Source organism: Macaca thibetana, chromosome 3, assembly GCF_024542745.1.
Source record: "Macaca thibetana thibetana isolate TM-01 chromosome 3, ASM2454274v1, whole genome shotgun sequence".
NCBI lineage: Eukaryota > Metazoa > Chordata > Mammalia > Primates > Cercopithecidae > Macaca > Macaca thibetana.
The window spans coordinates 32,177,231-32,200,757 of NC_065580.1; the positions used below are offsets into that span (position 1 = coordinate 32,177,231).

The 23,527-nt window shown below is 36.2% G+C and overlaps 1 protein-coding gene across 3 annotated transcripts in view; it reads left to right on the forward strand.

The window, feature by feature from the left end:
* Positions 1–23,527, forward strand: part of GRM8 (glutamate metabotropic receptor 8) — a 797,799-nt gene that overhangs the window by 446,730 nt on the left and 327,542 nt on the right. The gene's annotated exons all lie outside the window — the stretch shown is intronic.

Consider the following 23,527-nt stretch of genomic DNA (forward strand, 5'->3'; position numbering starts at 1 on the left):
CTTCTGAGTGTGATTATTTCCTATAATCTATTAAGGCATTATTGATTAACCACAGAGCCCATTTTATATTCGTAGACATTTCCATATGCCATCATTGACCTCACATCCCCTTCCATGGTTCTTTTAGGTAGTGTGGTGTTTGGTGTATTTACTCCTTTTGTTCCAATTTCCTTCAAATATGGAAATAACTTACGACATATTTTCTAAGTTTTTCTGTTTTAGCAAGACTGAACAATTACTATTTGCTTGTTGTTACAAACATTTACTAGCTAGTCAATTGGATCAACCTGTCTAAATTCTTTGTGGCATTGTGACTCTAGGTTAAAATGCTACTATTACTTTAAGGAGACTTGTGATTGCTTTCAAGTCCTAGTTCTGTGTGTTTTGTTAAAATTTGAGTCTAGTAAGTCCTCGCACAGAAACTAGGAAATCAGGTTTATACAACTCTTTACAGTTTTCACAATGATTTCACATGCATTTTTAAAATTTGGTCCTTTCAAGAGTTGTGTGGGGACTGCAGGGCAGGAGTAATTATGAATCCCGTTTTTCAGATCAGGAGACTCCAGCTTAGAATTGTAAGTGGCTTGTGCTGATAAGTCTGGAAGTGCTGGAATTTTTCCTTAAATGTGGACCTTCTGACTGCAGTGCCCTTTCAACTCTATCCTAACCTTCTTTTATTAGAGCAAACCGAACTAAGCAAAACAATAATAAAGGGCAGTTGGTAGATATTGGTTCACAAGGCAATGATTACTTAATTTTTTAAAGTATTGATCAGAAAGGAGATCGAAAAAGAGGACACTTTACCACAAGTAGAAAAAGAAAGCACATAATCAAGTAAAGATTTGAAAACAAGCTGATAGGAAAACTCATGAAAAATCTTCACATAGCAGCATGATCATATTCAACACACTCTCCCAACTCTTTTCTGTTCCTGGAAGGGAAAAGAAGGTACAGGGGCTTAGCACGAACATAAAAGAGTGTTTTGCAGTTTTAGTTGTATTGCGAGGAAGAATCTGATGTACAGTCTTTACAGTGGACTTCAGTAGAGAAGGAGAAAATGAAAGAATGATGAAGGAACATGTATGTTTTGTAGCCGAGAGGCGGTGCAGAAGGAGCCAAAGAAAAAAATGGGATCCTGCTGTGGCCAGTCACCATACTGATGGTTGGCAAGTGTTCCAAACTGTTAGAAAGTGCAGCTACTTCTGTTTCCCATAGTCACAGAAACAGGTTTGACAAAGCGAATACACTATTCATGGCTGGGATGGAAAAAAAAGCACCCTGTAACCTACATAGAGGCCTTTTTCTCTTTCATTGGAAAAACAATGGCTTTATTTTCTGGAACTATAGATGTGTTGCAGATTGAAACTGCTTGAATTGTAGGGACTGTGGTAGTGAAGTCAGGGGAGACAACCAAGTTCAGATTAATTCATGATTAAAGCTGAGAGTAATTTAGAGTAACAATACCTAATTGCTTACAGTTTAAGCCAGTGGGCCCTCAAACTTTAGGAGAAATCCGAATCACTTTGTTAAAATACAGATTATTGGGCCGTAGCCAAGAGGTTCTACTTAAGCAGGGCTGGGGAGAGACCGGAGAATTTACTTTTCTAATAAGTTTCCTGACAAGGTGATGCTGCTGTTGCTAGTACAGAAACCACATATTGCTAACTTTTGGTTTAAATACTGCTTTGATTACTTTAGGTTTCCAGGAGCAATATATATTGGTTAAAAGAGAACACAAGCATTCACCGTGATGTTCTTTTAAATTTTCACTAAGAATACAAAGAGTGACCAGACATGGAGAGGCCACCCAGGACTGGAGCAAGCTCAGATCCTCCTGCTAACCTCTCCTATCCTTTTTTGCTGAGGGGCATCCTGGGACCATGGGCCTTGCTCTGCAGATACTGGGATAACAGCAGCATTTTGCATGTACCACAAGCATTTAAAATCACCACTCTGAAACCATTTCACTTATAATCTATGACCTTCCATTGAAAAGATGTTTCCAAATACCAGGCACTCCTGATTTTGGAAGCAAACTCAGCATCAGTAAGCCCATGTTCTCACTGAAGAACGTAGAGTGCTCAGGTGTGTCTGTTCGGTGTATCTGTCTCCGTCTCTCCATCTTTCTGAGAAACATGTTTCACTGCAATTACATGTCCAGTTTCAGTATAAAGATTAATAGCCTGATTAAAATTGATGTTGATCTGTTTTAGGGTTGCATTTTTAAAAAATGGAATTCAGTTCACCAGCCCTATGGTTCTTTTACCCACAAGCTGTGACCAAGAGCTATTTTTTCACCTGATGGCAACAAAATAATGACTAGGAGAAAAATTACTTTGAAAGATCATTTAAGGCCTATGCTTTTGAACACAGTCCTGTTGCACTTGCACTAGACATTACAAGTCAGTTTCCCCTTCAGACTTCCTAAGCAAGGAGAAGAGAGAATGCCTCCTCCTCGATTCTGTAGTTGAATGTATGCAGAACTCAGAGTGTGAGTCACCACCTCAAGTTGGCAGCCTCCCTGGTTACAGCAGGACTTTACAAAAAAAACCCGTCTGGGAAAGCTGCCTCATAGAAGACAATGTAGACAATGCTTTGCATTTAAAATATGAAAATAGTGCAGAAGGTAGAAAGATTATAGTAACTTTAAAAGAAGGTCTGTGTTGTGAAAGCAAGTCACAAAATAAAGGTAGGCAACGAATGCTAGTAGCAAGAGAACATATTGAATTATCTAAGCATGACATCTCAAATTAAGTCTTTTTTAAAAATGTAGTAATGTGATATTCTTAAGAACTGTGTGCTGTGCCTGAATAGGTCCGTGTCTCTCTCCGTGGTGTAATAACTGCATGTATGAGATGTACAAGTCATTATTGCACATTGTTTGGGTGGGAGTGACAGTCTATTCATAAGCTAGGCACTTTAGGATGTACATTTATTCCAACAGGTGCTTAGACTCCATTTAGAACACTGGCACTGTCATTTATCAAATGGCCCCCTAGTGGCATCAAAGAGTTAATGAGGATCTCAAATTTCCTACCAACTGCCCCACAGGAAAGACATCTGACTCCCATTCTTCAGTCTAGCAGAGCAGTTGGCACCTTCTGACATTCATGCCAAGTCATCCTACCCAGAGCCCCAGATTCTCACTGACCCCGTCACCAGGCATCCCTGTCTTCTTCCACACTTTATGGAGCATCGCTGCTGCCCTTCCTCATTCACCTTCACTTGTTTGGACTCTGGACTGATTTTATCATATGTTCCTGCTATCATAAGCGCAGCCCTGGCTCCAGGGCTGGTCTCTGACTTGGCAAAAACCTCTTCGCCGTCTGACTGCCTTGGCACAACCGTAAGAACACAAAGCGGATTCACCTCTAGGACTTACAGTCATAGTCCTTAATGAAAAAAGTAAACTTTTAAATACAATGCTAATACAATGACTAATGCAATGGCATGAATAATTACAAATACAAAACAAAATTCCTGACATTTAATTTAAAATGTTGGTGTGAATGGGTCTATTATCTGTTGCATTTTTATGAAGCTACATGAAAGTAAACTTCTTGGGAAGTAGAGTATCTCTATATCAAATGACAGAAAATTTCAATACACACTTATGCTAGTATTATGCATTTTTTAAAAAGTAGAATATCTTTAACAATGTCATTAAGAATGTGTTCTTGACCAGGTGTGGTGGCTCAAGCCTGTAATTCCAGCACTTTGGAAGGCTGAGGTGGGTGGACTACTTGAGCCCAGAAGTTTGAGACCAGCCTTGGCAACATGGTGAAACCCTGTCTACTAAAAATACAAAAATTAGCCAGGCATTGTGTCACACACCTGTAATCCCAGCTACTCAGGAGGCTGAGGCAGGAGAATCACTTGAACCTGGGAGGCAGAGGTTGCAGTGAAACGAGATTGTACCATTGCACTCCAGCCTGGATGACAAGAGTGAAACTCCATCTCAAAGACAGGCAGAGAGAGAGAGAGAGAGAGAGAAAGAGAGAGAGAGAGAGAATGAGAGAATGTGTTCTCACATAGAGACCAGTTCTGGAATTAAGCAAATAAAACAGTTGGATTTCATTCTCCAAATACCAGTTGGAAAACAGTTTAAGGATTCAACTCTGAAAAAATTAAGAGAGTCTTTGTCTTTCTCCTTTTCCAGATATATCTATACCTGAGAATATATGACATAACTTATATAGCAAACCTTCTATAGAAAGGGACTTAATAGAAAATGTAAGTGGATGGAGTAGCAAAAAGCAAAGTGCACTTTTTATTTTACTAGAATGAAATAATTTTTACCAAGTCACCGTATCTGATAATATCCATATATTTTTTGAGAGAGCATTTTTCATATTTCTGCAGTCTTGTTATTTGTCACTGACAAATAAGAAACTACTTTCTCCTGTTGCTGAGTTTTAGATGTTTATATTTTAAACCTGTGTTATTTGTCATGCTCTATGGGGTTTTAACATTAAAAAAAGTAAATTAACTTCTGTGGAACATTAACCTGTACCTGTGGATGCTGGTACCGATGAAGGGAACAACCGCCTAAGAATTGCGGAGTCCCTGTCATCTGTCAAGGTAGCGAAGATAAAAAGCTTGAAGATACCATAAATTTATAACATGGAAGCCGACGAGGAGTTTCTTACTGTTTCTTTATGTGTTGCCTTGTTTGCCGGGCCATAATTATAAACTGATTACAGCTAGAGGAAAAAAAAATGCCTTTGTTGTTCTTCCCACAGAATAGTAATTACTCTGTATTGTGCTTCATTGTGTTTTTTTTTGGTTAGTCTTTTGAACATTATTAGTGTGTCTTGGATTTCAGGATGGCTTCTGGCAAGCAGGAAATGCAAAATAAGTGTAATGTACATAAGATGTTTATAGTGATTTTCTTATTGCTTGTTATGTATCATATTGTAGACAAATTAAGACTATGCTAAGAAAAACCGTCTTGCTTTCCTGTCTATAGTCATTTGTAATATGTTTGATGTGGTCTTTGCTGTTTGCTCTATTTCTCCTTTCTCTTCCTTGATAATATATAGGTAGCTCAGAAAAAGTCATATCCAAGTTAGAATGCCATATGTTATAAGGTTTCAAATACACTCTGGGCAATATGAAAACTCTGTTTCTCTGTGAAAATAGCTGATCTTTCATTAAGGCTGAATTTTCATCAGCTGAAAAGAAAACAGTAGACTTGCTTTTTCTGTCTCTGAGGTTTTTTTTTTTTTTTTTTTTTTTTTTTTTTTTTTTTACCAAATCTACATCTAATTGCTTTCTCATAGGCACAGTCTGCAAACTCAACTCCTAGAGTCTAGGTCTAATTAAAGGCTGTCATGGTTTGCTACTAATTGTATGTTTAACTATAAAGTTATGATAGAGTCCATTTGTAGGGGAAACGGAATTCATTCTTCATGTCATTTAACACAATTGCGTTTTATTTTATCATTTCAAAACATGGGGGAAGAATCACATTCTAGGGCATAGGAGATATTTGAGTGACTCCGAAAAAAGAAAATATAAAGAAGATGTAGTATAAGTAGGATGGGAGGTGTTAAAAAGCACATACAATTTTGAGTGAACAAGGCATAAATGTTAAAGATATCTGGAAAGGATTATTTATTTATTTATTTATTTATTTTTGAGATGGAGTCTTGCTCTGTTACCCAGGCTAAAGTGCAGTGGTATACTTTCGGCTCACTGTAACTTTCACTTCCCGGGTTCAAGCAATTCTCCTGTCTCAGCCTCTCGAGTAGCTGAGATTCTGAGATTGCAGGCGCCCACCATCATGCCCAGCTAATTTTTGTATTTTTATTAGAGACAGTGTTTTGCTATGTTGGCTAGGCTGGTCTCAAACTCCTGACCTCGGGTAATCCTCCCTCCTTGGCCTCCCAAAGTGCTGGGATTACAAGCGTGACCCATCGCACCAGCCAGAATTTTTTAAATGATAGAAATCTACATTTTTCAGGTACTTATCATTTTTGTTGGATTTGATCAAAGAGTCACTGAGGAAAATAAAGGAGATGCATTTTCTAATGTGGTACTTTCAAATAGAAATAATTAGATGGAGATTTTCCCCTTTAGCCATTTGTGATATATTTAATTTTTAGGTGATATGTTTTGTCTAAGAGAATGAAACAGATCACAAATGAAAAGCTTTAGGAATTTCTCTGAATATTAGTGAAATTAAAAATTACATTTCAGTAGAATTTACCCTAATGAATTTGCATATTGAGTCATGATGATCTACAAATATGTAAGATGATATTGAATATCCAGAAATAGAAATAAAAGATGAATATCAGATTATTGAAGTATACAATATCAGCCACAGCAAGTCAAGGCAAGAGAAGGTTATGAAGAAGTAAAAAAAGAACAGAAACATAACAGCAAATAAATAAATAAAATGGGATACTATTTGGGAAAGTGATCAAGGAGAATAGAAAATATTTTGTAAATATAATAGGAAAAGAGGAAGTTTGAGAATGTTTTCTCATAGTTAGGTTGAGAAAGAATTGATTTAATAGTACTTTTCACATGTATTTTATAATAGAAGATTTGTACTTTTGAAGAAAGACTTTTCATTAATAGAATAATACATAGCAAGTTGTTTTAAGGTTAAATGAGTTTTCATATTTAATTTCCAATGACTAGTATCAAAAGGAAACTAGGCCTTTGCTACTTTGATAACAAAAGTAACACTGTAGGATCTAGTTGGAGTTATTATTGCTCCCTCTCCTCTTTTTGTTGACTCCTGGAAATCTGAGAAGGGGATTTTGGGATGGTTGAAATAAATGGCCATCTAAATTTGTTGATTCTCGCCCACATGAAACTTGTTGGTGACATAAATTCCAAAAGTGATAACATGTTGACAAAATGCACTCAGAGTGGTCCTATTGGGCATTATCAGTCATTAATATATCTGTGTGAAGCAGTTTCTTTTCCTGGTATTGGGCACTTGTTGGGCAGAGATGTGGAGAAAGAAGGATGGCTATTTAGATGAGATAATGATCTAGAACTACAAAAGCAAGAGGCACTGGAGACTAATTTAGCCTCCCTCATTACTAGGTTAGATGTGTACAACACATGGGTACAGAAAAGAGCCAGCATTGTGACCCAGAAAAACATTTGCTTAATGAAAACAATGTGATGCTGAAAATAACTCCATGAACTTAACTAAGAGTAAAAAATAGTCACACAGTTCAGAAACCCTTTGTCAGATTAATCAGATCTTCTAAATTAGATTGGCACATCCAGCTGCTGGACAAAAAGTTCATACATGGTAACTATAATAACTTTTGAGAACTTTTGAATTTTTCTTATTAATTTATAATATTAATTATTAGAGTATAAGAGTATAGAGTAGAACAACTAGTTCTTATTAAGGAATATGATGGGTTATAGAATTGTACTAAAAATAAAGGACAAGGGGTTGCCGTGAGGTGGGCTGTAAAGGTAGGACATAAATCTACTTATAACTTTTTGTAACATGGCAGTGGAAATGACCCCTCACTGCAGGAATGACTGACATAGAAGATTGGGATAGAAGACACTCACATTTATTGAGATGTTACCATGCGCACTGGAAATAAAATGATAAATGAAAATAAACATGATCCCTGCCCCTGTGAACCATTAATTAAATTGTCTTAAAGTTAGATAGGAAAGAAAGATGAATTTAGAAACAACAAATAACAGAATGTCTTTAAAGGCTTTTATTTTTTCCTTGTTTATTTTGTAAACAGTAATTGATTCATAAAAAAAAAGTTCATTAATTTGGTGAGTAGGTGAAACTAGAAAAGAGGTACTCAGGTAAAAAGGTATTTTAAAGTTAAAAATGTAAAAATTTTGAATCTTAAGTGACTTGTGTCCTGTGAAAAGGGGCACAAGAAAACTGTACAAATTGTAGTTTTTATTTGATTGATTCCTTACAACACTTTGAAGTAGGAGGTCATCATTCTCTCTTTCACCACAGATGGAGACAGTGAAAGCAAAAGAGGTTGTTATTTGCCATAGATAACAGAGTTAGTAAGAGGAGGGATTTCTCTTATAAATTTTATGGTTTTCCTAGTGCTCCAGAAAACCTCAAAAGACTGGTAAAGTTAAAAGTCAAAATGTGGTGGAGTGTGTTTACTGTCCCTGGGTTTAGACACAAAGAGATCATAGTTATGTATCATATAAGATTGTGTCCAGCTAAAAGTAACAGAGAGTGGAAATAACATTTGTTTAAATGAGATAAAACCTCATTTTTGTGTCTGGTAAAATCTAGAGGAGGTGGTGCAGGAAGGGTACAGTGGTGTTGATTTTCCCAGGCTGTAGTGACCTAGGCTCCTTCTAGTTTATTACTCCACCATCTCCACAGTGTGGCTCTAATTCCTCCGGGTTCCAGGTGACAGGTAGAGCTCCAGTGATTGCCTCTGCCATTTAGGTGGCAGGATGGAAAACAGGATGAAAAAGGATAAAGAAGTGAAAGACACGTACCCGGGTCTTTTAAGAAAGGTTCCTAAAAATTACCACGCTATCCATTTGCCTACATCCTATTGGCGGCAGCTAAATTTGGTTGCAAAGGAGGCTGGAAAATAAAGTCTTTATTTTGTCCAAGTCGTCTCCCTAAAAATCATGGGTTCTAATACCATGTAAGAAGTGGTGAATTGGTATGAGGTACAACTAATGGTCTCTGCCTAGGTAGCCTTGGTGTGTGATTGGGATAGAAGTCAAATTGCAGCAGTCAAGATGTGCATTGCAATGAGGAAACAGAAGCATAAAGGCTCTTCTGAAGAGCTTGACTCTTGAAAGAGAGGATGTTTTACCAGATTACTCCAATACCTGAGGCTGTCTTATTCCTAAAAGCATTGGAAGACTATTGGAAAACTCACATATTAAAAAATGACACCTTAAGCCAGGCACAGTGGTATTCACTTGTAGTCTTAGTTACTTGAGAGGCTGAGGCGAGAGGATTGCTTGAGTCCACGGCTGTGGTGTGCTACAATCATGCCTGTGAGTAGCTACTGCACTCCAGCCTGGAAAAGTCACCTCATACAGAAGCTGAACGCAAGCTTGTGATAAGAAGTCAAAGGCCAAATGGTTACTATGTGCTTGCAGTACTAGTGTTAGTTGAGACTGGTCTTTCCTAGGATCTGGTAACAGGTTTATATCTTCATCTAAATTCATTACACTGTATATGGGCATGTTCTTTATTGCTTAGACCTGAGTTGTAATAAGAAGAGTTTGGTCATTTTGAATAGAGAGACACAGTTGGGATTCTTGGCTTTTATTGCTTACTAAATCTACGATAATGGGCAGGTTATTTAACCTGAGCTTCAGTTTTCCTAAAAAACGGTAATAATAATACTTGCCTCATAGAGCGATTACAAGCATTATGTAACAACCTATCCAACTTGTCTAGCATGGTGGTAGGCTCATAATAGATTCCAATAAATGGGTAGGTCTTCCCCTTTCAGCTTCTGTGAAGAAGGCTATTTATGAACCTTTGTACATTTGCACCATTATGTTTAAATGTTCCCCTTATCATACCTGTTTTCTATCCAAGTCCTTGGTGCCAGTAACATAATTTGGGGAGCAAAAATAAATCACTGAGAAAAGCAGATTTGTTAGAAATAAGTTTAAAGTGCATCTCAGGCTATGATTTTCAGATTGGTTCTAAATTTATCAAATTTCTATTTATAATTTTTCTCACAAAATATGTTTTCATATTCAAAGCACGCAATGAAAGTTTAAAGATGAAAATATTTTTAATTCTTTTTTTGCATGTGTATGCATTGAAGTTTAAAGATGAAAATATTTTCAATTTTTTTTGTGTGTTTGTATGCAAGGGTAATAATGAGAGATTTAATAGGTCATGCATTATCTCTCAAGGTGAAACCAGGGTTTGTTCCTTAGTGATTTAGTTCTTACTGGGCCAAAATTCTACTTTAGTTTTGGAATGTTTTCCAGGTCCTGATGCAGCCCACTAAAGCTCACACAAACCATGCACTATAATTTAGCTTATATGTAATGTTGAAGGACATCCCATTTTATATTAGATTTTTTTTAAAAGAAAAGATGTGTTAAATTCACTCCCTTCTTATTGTAAGGTAGGTTTGTAGTCAAAAACCACAGTTTTTGATCTGAGGCTGTAGATGAGGTCTGCCTAATGAATACTGATGTTTTACTGATTGTATAGGAAGTGTTGAAATATAGCCACAGGTTCCTGATTTATGAGGGGTTTGAAATGAGCTGTCATGTGAGCACTTACCTCATCTTGGATCTGCTGTTCCAACATTGTCTAATATAGTTAGTCTCAGATGATCTATTTCCTCAATTATGGAAGTTATCCTGCCAGTCCATTTGAAGAGAAACAAAAAGCAAACACCCCATACCAACTCTACCTTTTATATATATTTATTTGAACATTTGCAATGTTCAATTTGTTACCATTCGAAATGAGCTTGATTTCTACATGTTTTCTTTATTTTGGAAATATGCTGTTTGTGACCAGTTACATTGATTTTATTATCACTAATAGGCCATGGCCTATATGAAGCTGAGAAAAAAGCAGGTACGACTGGATGCAGTGGCTCACTAAATATATACCTTCAGAAATAGAAGGCATAGATTTAGTTTGTTTGACACTGTTTTCCTTAATGTACTTTATTGTATCTCATAATAGTTTCCTAGAGTGGCTCTTCATAGAATATTAAAGCAAAAAGATTTATGGAGCCCTAATTGGAATTATCTTACTTATACCTCCTTCTTGAGAGAGAAACTCAGGTTAGGTTGGTTTAACAACACTGATATTAATCTAAGATGTATGTGGGTACCAGATTAGCTTGAGCAGGAGCTCAGAGAAGTTAGATCCAGTCCCAGTCTTCCATGGGATTTTAGATCATTGGGGGAGAAAATAATACCTGGAAACAAGCCGTAAATAAAAATGATGACTGAAAGATGAATCCTGCTTATTCATTAAACACAGTCTGCAGCCTCTGTGTTTACTGATTCCTGGTGAGGACTTGGAGCGAGTGTACAGTTTGCATCCCTGAAGATGTCTGATAGAAGCAGAGGCTGATTGAATTAATTGGAAGGCAGAAAGAGAGGTCATCTTGTCTGGTCCCTGTCCCTATGAAGAATGGCACAGAAACTCTCCCAGACAGATTGCGACCTGCTTTAATCAGCCACTGGCACTATACCTATGCCTGTGCTGTGACCCTTAAAATTGGGAAGAAAAGTGAAAGACCTAGTCAGTCATCCAGAGGATTGACCTCATTGTACAGAGGCAAGAATTGTTTTCATTTCCCATCTGGGTGGTCCAATACTACACACAGACACCCTAAAATTTTCACTTAAAGGATATGCATCATAAACATCAGGCACTTTGGGCCTTTGTATACAAATTTAAGTTTCTGTTATAAAATTGTTTGCATTTAGTTTTTTTCACCATTTCAAAACCAAAAGCCATGGTTCTTTGTTGTTGGTTTTCACTGATACAGTTTCCCTTTGGAGTGAGAGAGAACCTGCCTGTTACTCATATTTTCTTGTTATTCATTTATTTTCATATTTCATTATTCTTTCAATATTTTTAATTCCTCATGGGCAAACTCATTCAGTGATTTCCTTAAGTCTTAGTTATCCTCAATAGAACTTAATTACAATGGGAGAGAAAATGCAGCTGAAAAGAGACATGATATAAAACAAGAGTCATGGAATTAAGTGATTAGGGTTCTATTCCTGGCTCTGCCTCTTCACAGGTTATCAGACCTGGAGAAAAATCACTCAGTCCCTCTGTCTCAGTTTCACCATTTGTGAAGTGAGAGAATTGGACTACGTTAATGAGTTTCAATTTTTTTTTAACTTCACTCTGATTTAATAATATATTGTTTATGGCAACACAGTACACAAACCCACCTCTCAACTGAAATAAAGACTCAAGAAACAATACTTCCTGTCACTGTTTGCAATGAACTTGATTTCTACATGTTTTCTTTATTTTGGAAATATGCCGTATGTGACCAACTACATTGATTGTATTATCACTAATAGGTCATAGCCTGTGTGAAGCTTAGAAAAAAGCAGATAGGGCTGGATGCAGTGGTTCACACCTGTAATCCCAACACTGAGAGGCCAAGATGGGAAGATCGCTTGAGGCCAGGAGTTCAAGACCAGCCTGGGCAACGTGAGGAGATCCCATCTCTACAAAAAAATTTAAAAATTAGCCTGTTGTGGTGGCTCATGTCCATGGTCCAATCTACTGGGGAGGCTGAAATGGGATGATGTCCTGAGCCCAGGAGGTCAAGGCTACAGTGAGCCTTGATCACACCACTGCACTCCAGTCTGGGTGACAGAGTGAAACCCTGTCTCAAAAAAAAAAAAAAAAAAAAAAAAAAAAAAAAAAAAAAAAAGGATGAGATTATTTTAGCATAGGCATTTCTATTTTATTAATTACAAGTTTAAGGTGTCATGACATGTGTTCCTGTGATAATATTATTACTTCATTGTTGAAAAAAATCTTAAAAAGAGTGGAAAGGGGAAACGTTTTACTTTTCTATGTTTATATTTAAAGCAGGTCATCACAATGACTACTCAGCTTTTCATTTAAAAGGGAATACCTGAGAGAGTACTATGAGTAACTTGCAAGTAGAATGATTGAAGTCAGTTGTTGAATGATGACACATTCTTGAAAACGATTCTGATGCCATCTTTTTCTGTGTTCCTGGGTTGGGATTTATAACCTAGGGAGATTGTAAATAATAAAAATAATGATAAGCCAGTGTTGGAACCTTGAACCTGGACATATTGATGCTACAAATAAGGCAGGTTATATTCTCATAGTGGCAAGTGAGTATATAATTTTTAGGAGGTGCAGGCTAGTGGGATTCCCCTGACCTGTCTTAACAGGAACAAACTCACCATGTTGACCATGCATTAGGCAAATGTGCAGTTATCTGATTGGCAGGACATGATATTTCTGGCCTAGACACTGTTGTCCATCTAACTGAGCAGCACTGGCATCTGTCCAGATACTTAAGCCAAGAACCTGGAAGTCACCCTTGGTAACACTCTTTGCTGTAGTGCCTATATCCAAATCCTGTTGTTTTTATCCTCTATTTTGTCTCTAGTGCATTCACATTTCTCTGCCTTCATCACCACCTTAGCCCATGACACCGTATGCTCCTTTCTGCACTATAAAATCACCTCCCAATCTGCCTACTCCATTTACTCTTTCCTCTTCCCTATCTGTTCTCTTGACTCAGTGCTCTTTTTGAACTGGAAATCTGGTTATGTTACCTTTTGATGGCTTCCCTCTTCTTTTAGAAAGAAGACAGATAGACTCCAGATCATTTACATGGTCCCATAATCTGGCTCTGGCCCCATCAGGCCTCACCTGTGCCTCACTCCTTCTTCCCCTGCTGCAGCCTGACTGGCTGAGCCTCACTCCTTGTACTCTTCTGCTGCCACCATCAGTGGGCTTTTGCCACTGCTGTCATCCTGTGCTCCCCTCTACTTCCCTTGCCCAGCTAATTCACTCCTATTTATCTTTCAGATCATAGTCCTAGTGTCACTCTATGACAGCAAGGAGTAGGTCAGTTTTTGTTTACCATTGTATCCTGCTCACTGCTTAGTATATCACACAAGCTTAGTGAATGATAATAATAAAGATAATAATAATAATCATCTTATATAGTGCCTATTCTTTTCAATACTCTTCTGACTGCCTAATATATATATACTAACTGATTTAATTATGAGAACAGCCCTATGGGGGAGATATTATTGTTATCCCCATTTTACAGATAAGATAAGATACATAGGAGATTAAAGGGCTTACTCAAAGCCTCATAACTGGTAAATGGTGGTACGGAGATTTGAACCCAGACAGATTGGAAGCAGGGTGACTGGTCTCAATCACGGAACTAAATTACCTTTCTCATGCTTAGTAATTGAATATATGAATATATACTGAGTTTAACTTTCTGTTGTAATTTCTTTCATTTGTATAATTGAAAAAGTATTGTATGTTATAGAAGGTTAAGTATTTTATAGCCTCACATATCAAATAGTGATGTTCATGTATTTACTACATAATGTGCCAGATGCCTTATATTATCTCAGTTAATCCTCACAACAGCCATGCAACATAGGTCATAAATTCTAATTTTATGAGTGAAGAATTCAGAGACGCGGAGGCAGAGCCTAAAATCTTAATCTTGTCTCAAAACCCATGCTATTTTATATTTTTCCTTGTTGTGTAGAAGAGATAGGACTTAATCTGGGATTGCTAGGATGCGTAGAATTTAAATGAGAGAAAAATGCTGAGCATTAAAAATAAATAGAAATTTATAAATTATACCAGTTAATGAAAATAAATCTTATTTTACAAAGCAATAAAACATAAAATATTGAAGAACTTAAAAAGAAATGTGTGAATGACATATCTTTATTAAGGATTCATAAAGAAGATTTGAATAAACAGACTCTGTTATCAAATGGAGGCTTAGTATTGTAGCTATGTTATGTCCTTCATAATAAATTTTAAAAATTTATATGACTAATAAAAGTTCTAACTTTTTGAATTGGTTTAATTAGGTCTAAAGACTATTAGTGAGACTAATCAGAAAATTTTAAAAAGAGTATGATAGAGTACACCATGAACCAATGGTATAACATAAAAACATAATAATCATAAAAATGTAGCATTGGCATATTAAGAGAAAAATGACCTAGAGCAGAAAATCCAGATAGGTGTTCAAGAATATATAAGAATTTGATATGTTAAAAGTAATGTTATATAAATTATTTGGGAAATGAATATACATGTAATAAATAACACTGGGAGAATTGGTTCACAATTTGGAAAATGTAAAGTTAGGATCCTTATCTTAACCCAAATATCACATTGAATATAACAAAAGAATTAATTGCAAAAATATGAATCTATTGAATCATTACAGATTAGACAAGAATCCTAATGAAAGATTAAGGATGAGATTAAAAACCATGCTTTTCTATAATATAGGGGAATTCTCATTATAGTTGAAGTGAATATAGCATATTCAAAAGAGTATATCACTTTAATGTTTAAAAATAAAGAGGCAAAGAGAGAAATGTTGTAAGGCACCACACCAATATACAAATGGTCATTAAGATGGGAGGCTAATAGATTTTTTAAAAAATTTTCTTCTTCCTACACTTTTATTTTCCACATTTCTAATATGAATATGTATTACTTTTGTAATTTAAAAAATAGACTATATTTTTAAAAGGTAAATCCTGAGCCAAGTCATAGGGTCTGAAATGACTGTAACATATTGTGGTGGGGGAGCATTAGAAGTCCTATCTGCTGAAGTGGGAATTTTGATGCCCAAATTGGAATTGTATGGGGAGGAGTGTCTTTAATATGCCTTAAAAAGAGAAACATTAACTATGATATATCAAGTTATATACATTATTTTAAATCAAAATTTGTCTCTCATGTGTATGATCTAGTATAATTATGTAGAAAAATGCAAATAATTGAATTTAATCATAGAGGCTTTTCTTTGTTCAGGGACTTACGGATATATCTATGAAATAATTTGCTTTTCTGAAAGTCTTTCTTTTAAATTGGTTGTTTTGCCTGAAGATACACTCTTAATCTTATTTGCCACTTACCTTAGGTTTTTCAGTGTTTTAGAAACCCTGGGGCATTGCATGGAAATTTTTAATACCTGAAGGGGACACCTGGCACCTGCCTGAAGCACTTTCTATTTCCTGCCAGGCACAAAGGAGAGATGTTATTGTAAGCTGATCTAGAGCTCTTCAGTGGTTGATTTACAAGTGTCTCCTCATGTGTCCTCAGGCAGCTAAGAGCCTTCAGTTTTTGCTGCTACATTTAAATTACAGAAGACAGAGAGCAGGTGATTCTCAGCAAAGGACCCTTATCTTCTAATTTTCTCTGCCCTTTGTGAATAAATAAGGTAGTGGCTCAAATTAGTTCATTAGTGCAACACATCTGTTTCTACAGGTCCTTGATGGAGCCAGCTGAAGAATCCACAAAGCAGAATCTTGAGTGTGAAACTCTCTTTTGAGCTTGATGTTATATTTTAAGAAAAATCATATAGAGGCATAGACTCAGACACACTGCCTTCCAAGGCTAAAATACTTTAGTCATTTGTATAAATATAAATATATAAGCTTTATTAGCATTGGCCTTTATCACAAATGTCCGGTCCTTTTGCTTGGGAATTTCAGCCATTTTATGCCAATTTTTTCATAAGTGGATGGCTGAAATTCACAAGAAGTTCTTTTTTGTTTAACAGTTCAGAAAAATGCTTAAAATGTTATAGAAAGTTTTTTTCCTTTTTAAATGTATTTCAATATAAGTATTGACATTTTTGTTAGTATTTGTTAATACATATTGTCAGCATTTCTGTAAAAGTTTATATTTTATAATATTTTTTGACTCCTATTTCACTGTTGTCTTTAAAGATTAACACGAGTGCATGAACACATTACACGTGGAGAACCTGCATTTGCAGTTAATTTAAGAGACAAACTAATCATTGGTCTAGTTGATGTAAGTGAAAGGGGAGTTTGGAGAAGTAGAAGATAAACCTGAACTGGAAGAATCAAAGGAAATTTCACAGAGAAGAAGGAATAGTGGTAGTGGCAGAGGTTTTGAGTCATGTAGACCTGATTTTAAATTAGCATTTACTGCCATGACTTTGCAATCTTGGGTAAATTATTTGACTTTTTGAATCTCAGTTCTTCTATTTGTACAAGAGAAGCAGTAATAATTTAGAGGGATACTATTTGTGAAGTGCCCTTACCATTTTAATTATTTGTATCCTCCCTCTTCCGTTTCACTTCTCTGACCTTATTTTTTGTAACTGATTCCTTAAGGCAGTGTATCAGAAAAAGAAGAGACCTAAAAACGTCTCTTTTTTGAGGAACCAGATTTGGTCAATGGCTCTAAATCTAAGAATAATGAAAATGTGGTGATACAGTGAACCAAAACTCTGAATGCAGGGAAAAATTAATCCAGGTTGACATTTGCTATTTTTGTTAGTGTAGAATTTCCCGGTCTCAGCAGTAGCCCAGTTACAGGATACTTGATACTGTTTAGGAGAATTGGGTTTAGTGGTGTTTGTTCAGTCACACTTACTTGAAGATTACTTAAATCATCTTCAAGTGATCTTAGCGAGTATAAGGAGGAGGCAGTTAGAAATAAGAGAACATGCCTTAGAATCCAGAATTTCAGAGCTGGAGGGGCGCTGACAGAGCATCTTGTTCAGTTCTCTAATTTTTACTGAGAAGTAACCAAAAACCAGAGAGATCATGTTTTGTCCAGGGCCACAAAGTTAATTGGTTGTGGTGTTAGAACTGGAATGCAAGTCTGGCTTCTCAGGCCATTGGTTTTACTGCAACACTGCATAAGGTGCACTATTCCAACATAGCTTCTTCAGTTATGCCAGTGTTGCAAATAAATGATCAACCACGTTATTGTTATGTGATTACTTTAAACATTTGGGCCTTTTATTCTTTTAATAATTAAACATCTATATAAAGTCTATACTATATTAGAGGATATAATGAATAGCACCGAACATTAAAAATCAGTCCTTTTAACTGAGGTCTTGATGCTCTTAGGGAGATATAATTAATCAAACCTTCACCTGATTTTTCAAACTGGTCATGGTCCCAATTTTCTACTACCTAGCATCAGAACCCTGAGTTGTTCTTTGCCTCCTGACTTTTGCTGCCATATTTAATCAGATACTTAGATTCTGTCAATTTGGCATCTAAAACATATTTTCTGTCATTCCTTTGTTTTCATTTCCCTGGGTCATCCTGTTTCCACTTTCTGCATAACCTGCCTCCCAACTCATCTCTACCTTCAACCTATGCTTGCTTCAATTAATTTTACACATTATTCTCAGCAATAATTTTAAATATTGATCATAGTTCTCCATTTCAAGTGCACAATATTCAGTATTTAAGCCTAGTATTTAAGATGCTGTATGATCTAATCTAGGTTAAGTTTGGGAAGAAAATCATTAAATATTAACTAATTTGAAGTGACATCTCCCCTGAGGCTTGGAAACATCTAGGGAAGGAATGAAGAGAGTAAACAGCTGAATAAAGGCCTGCATTTGGAGATCTTATGTAATACTCAAGGACCTAGGAGTGGAGCAGATGAAGCTGGAGGGATAAGGGACCCCATTACAGAGGTCCCTAAGAGCAGCAATGCCAGCTGAAGGCCCAGGATTAGTGATGTGGTTCAGGAAGGTGTCCAAGGCCAATCGCCTTCTAAGCTGTCCAACTGGGACCTGGATCCAGGTCTACCTGACTGATCCTCTCTCTGCCCTAGCTAGCTACTTCTATCAGTCATTTCGCCTGTCTGTCTCATCTCAGGGTACATGTTTTCATCTGTCTTCAGTACGGGAGGTGCATACTTTCATGTGTGGATCCTAGTGCTCTGGAGATAGTCCTGTATAATTGAACATGCTTGTATTTCTACCTTATGTTCCCCCTATTGTATCCTGGAACCCAAATCAGTTTAAATTCAGAAAAAAAAAAAAAGATCTACTTGTCAGCTTGACAGCAGTTACTCTTTAGTGTGCGATGTGGTTCTTGGCATGGTTTTCATGGATTTAAAAGTCACTGCACTATGCAGTTACAATGTATCTGTGTCATATTGGGAAAAGCACAATGTAAAGTATGACAGTCTTGTTCCTGGTTATCAATAGGCAGAGAAGCTCCTATGAAATTCAGAATGACTTTTAAATCTCGGCCTAGATGCATAAATGTATTTATTCATAGCAGGTTCACAAATTCCCTTCTTTCTCTTTGCTATTCTCTCCGCAGCAACTCCAAGAAACTGACTTAATTATTTAAAATAGTTGCTTCATAATTCAGAAAAATTCAGGGAGAAACTTTAACAAATACTTCTTAATCTACAAATTTAGATTGTTGGATTATTTATACTCCAAGCTGAGATGGTTGTAAGAAAAAGGCAACAAATCAGATGTTTGATTTCCCAGGAATTAAGCAACTGGTATGACTTCCATTTGTTTTTTACTTGGATTGACCAACTGCTTATTGGACTATCATTGCATTGGTGTTAGAAGTTTTATATGCCTAATTTCAGGACAATTAAATTAGCCCTCTGACATTTTAGCTTAGAAAACTGAACTCTATCCTGAGAAATGGGAAATTCTTAGAAAGCAATGCTTTGCAACCACAATGCATCAAAGAGTCTGAAATTTCTCTTAGACTCATCTTAGGAACTTACATTGTAACATATACAATGTTTTGCCAACTTAAGCCAATTTGCCTTTTTTTTTTTTACTGAAAAGGAACAAAACCCAAGAATATACACCACAAAGTGTGAAAGACCTTAACTAAAGTACGTGTGCTTATTTCTTAGACGAGTAAAAATTTATTATTTTCTGGGAACCTGAGATCTAATCACAAGATTTAGATTTCATTAATGAAGATGTAAAACAATCTTCCTATAAAATTTAGGAGGCTGAATTCCTGTCTCACCATGCAAACACTTTGCTCTATGCTGTTAATTTTGAGCTATACACTAGAACACGTCACAACTCTACAATCGGTGATATTTAAAATGGTTAGCTGACATACAGCCTTTGACAATATTTAGCACTTTATAGCAATACGTTAACACTAACTTTAGAAACTATAGCATAATGAAATTTTACAGCCAATTAGGTTGATGAGTCACTGTCAGCTTCCTAAACTCCCCTTTTAGATGAATGAGAGAATCAAATATAGGAAGTGAGGAGCAAATTCTAGCTGCTGTAAAATCTTAAGTGTCATCATGAGGTTGAAGTGTTAAGGAACAGAAAAATACGTTGTCTAAACAGCCTGAAAAGAAATCAAATGATTCACTTTTAAGTTTAGAAATGGTAATAGTGTTCAGTCTTTCAGTTTGTCACCATATGCTTACGTTGATTTATGGGGAGAGTTTTACAGTGTTCATTGATTCACATGTGGTACCAGTTACTAGGCAGACTTCTGAACTCTTACTTTAAAAGAACAAAAATGTACAAAGTTGGAATGTATGTAATCAACAGTCAAAATAATTGGAGTTTATAACTAGAAAAAATGATTTGAATCGAGAACATTTAAATATGTTTCTTTAATAAGATTATGTGTATCTGATTATTCATTTAGACCTATTGTATATAAAGTTGAATTTTTAGTTTGATTTTTTGGTAGGGACAGGGTCTCACTATGCTGCCCAGGCTGGTCTTGAACTCCTGACATCAAGCAATCCTCCTACAGCTGTGAGCCACCACACCAGACTGTTAATTCTTTAAGAAATGCTGAGGAAGAGTACATCTATTAAATTGGAGCATGTCAATTACAATTTATCAGGAAATTCTTGAACACTGAGGAGTATCTCTATGGATTGACAGGGAGGTTGCACTGGCATTAAAATACAATGATAATATATTAAATTGATAATATGTAAAACAAAGTAAAATAATATATTGAGGTTACACTGGCACTAAAATAAAATGATAATATATTAAATCAAGAACATTTTAGGATAGATTAAGTTTAAAACTATGAAACTGTCACACATGTCTAGCTGTTACATGAATTTCATAGGTTTTAAAAAATTTCCAAATTCCTTAATGTTCTTGTGGTCATTGCTTCATTTGAAGCCATTTGGCTTAGGCATTTTCTGCCAGTTCTATGCCCACTCTCCACCCTTCACCCTGCAGTAATGGAAATATGGAAATCCTCCCTTTTCTTTAAAGCCCACAAAATTAAAAAAAATAGATTAAAAGCCAATAATATTTACAGAAGAGGTGTGTGAGGGGTGTGTGTGTGTGTATGTGTGTGTGTATGTATGTCTGCAGCAGAGGGATTTACAAAGCAGCAATACAAACAACCTGGAATGTTAGATTTCCCTCTGCCATTATTGTACCTTGGGTGCAAGCCTTTCTCTGTGTTGCTCCATCCTCCTTTCCCTCCTCTCTGTATCTTTTTCTCCCTACTGCTTTCTATTTTCTGTTTCCACCCTCTCATGAGGAACACATTCAATTCGTTACACTTTCTCATTTACAGATCTTTCGTGTCTTTCTGGCTTCTACCCTTGTCATCAGCTCCAGGCCTCCCTGTGTGTCTAAGGACATGGTGGAAGCTTTGAAATGTATAAATATTGGGAATTGTGTTCTTTGACTCTTCATCTAGTGAGAAAAGGGAAATAATTTGATTAGATTTTCTTTGGGTTGTGCATATCATGAAAGAATTATTATTTTCATACTTCAATACCATAAAATTCTCTAAACAATAGATCTATAGAGGTATTTTTGAAGATTGTTGTATGGAAGAGCAGAAATTTCCTAAAGCTGGCCCACAGACTTAGCTGGTTGCACCAGAATCTCCTGGTGAGTTGTTGACATGACAGATCCTTCATGTCCCAGGTAGGAAGATTCTGACCCAGCAAGTCCGGGGTGGTACTGAGAAATCTGTACTTAAGGAGAGAACCAAGTGTGGAAACAACTGCCCTGAACCCCATTGTCTTCATTTTCTGTTTTCAAGTGCAGTGATGCAAAATAAATGAAACACAGGGATATCCATCCAGACCTAGGGACTGATCCTCAAAGTCGTTATTTAGTCTTCTCTCTGAAATTTCCTCGTCATTTGCCTCTTTTTTCATAAGCAACTATCCTGGTTTTTCCAGGGCTTTTCACATTTTGGTCCTAGGTCCTGAGAACCCCCTCAGTCCTGGACTAACAAGAGTGGCTAGTCACCAGACTAGAATCTATAAGGAAATAACAGCATCTATTTGGTTGCTGTAACCATCTTTCAATATTTATTTATGAATGCTCTACTTCGTGGTTAAAGCCATGGGAGAGAAATTTTAGGCAGAAGTGGAAAGGGTTGTTTTCACAGGAAACTTGATGAGAGATTCTGGGAACAAGCAGTGTTGTCCTAAGACTCAGGAGACAAAAGTATAACCTAGAGATATGGAGAGAACATAGTCCCCATGTCTTGTGGATCTTAGCTTAGATCATGCAGCTAAGGTAGGTTGAAGGAGACAATATACCTTTTGAGAAGTAGTCTTCCCTGTCTCTTTGTGCTCGCAAACTTGCAAGATATCAGTAGGATATTTTAGGGAATCCCCTACAGAGATAGCCTCGTTTTACATATATTGTTTGATATGGCAGCAGCAGACTACGTAGAGATATGGTAGGCCATTGGAAATATGGGACTATACACTTAGACAGCAAGAAAGATTTAGAAAGCTAATTTTCCAAAAAGCTAACTTCCAAAATGAATTAAACTAATTATTAAAAATTGATCTAATGTTCTGGACTCTGTAGCCAACATTTTATATTCCCATTTATATTTCTAGACTGTAGAAATTTTAGTAGTTGACAAAATTGACAATGAGCAGATTCTGAGGTTGGGGATGAAGAAACTCAGCCTTGGAGAATGAAAAGTTGAGACATGAGAAAATCAGAAAACCCATGCCGAACAGGGAGGAGCAGAATTCAGCATCATGACAGACCACAGAGACCAGAATACCAACCAAGAGCATCTAAAAGGAACAGTGTCACAAGTAATTAAGGCCAAAGGAAAAACAAAAACAATAATTGGATGAATAAAAATAAACTGACCACTATTTTTGTTTAGGAAAAAAACCACAAGTTTTTCAGAGTGTAAATATCCAAATATAAACCACTTTAATTCAACTCTCTAAATATATAGGTTATATGCATTGGTGTTTAGAAAACAAATACGTGTTGAACATAAGTATAATTTATTCAAGGTTAGTAACATCCATGGAAAGTTTAAAATACTTGCTTTTGTCTAAGTGTTACCAGTTGTGTAAGGGTTGGTGATGGATGTAGAAGTGATAGGAGATCATTTTTTGTTCCCTTAATAAACTCTTGATGTCCCTTTCATAATTTTTTCTTGCATGCCCAGCATTCTTGCCATCTACCAAACTTTTCTGGGGATTGAGAGAATATCGGACTTGCAGTCTGAGACCTACGAATGCGTCCCAAACCTGCCCTATGTACCCCATGTAATTATAACCTCCATGAGTCTCAGTTTCCTCGCTTTCAAAACGATAATGTTGGATCATAGTTGAGCTCTCATTTATATTTCATTTAAAATATATATCTATTCCATATTAAATTATAAACACCAACCTAAAAGTAATCTCCAGTGCCAATTATCAGCCCTAAATATGCCCCAATACAGGTACATTTATTCTGAGTGACATTCATTTTGAGGTGTCTGCATCTTTTTAATAGAAATTCTAAATAGAAAATTGAGTTCAAAGAGAAAACAAATTGAATGATTATTATAAAGATAACTAGGGTCACTTAAGGGAGTATTGTCATATAATAGTTACAAAAAGGCTCGCAAATAGAGCACATTAAAAATTATAACTGATTTGGTGGGTGGTGAAAGACCTTGCTTTGGGCCACTAATTAAATGACACTCCTGGAGCTGAGATAGATGGCAAGAATGACACACTACACATTTTACATAAAAGATCAAGCCA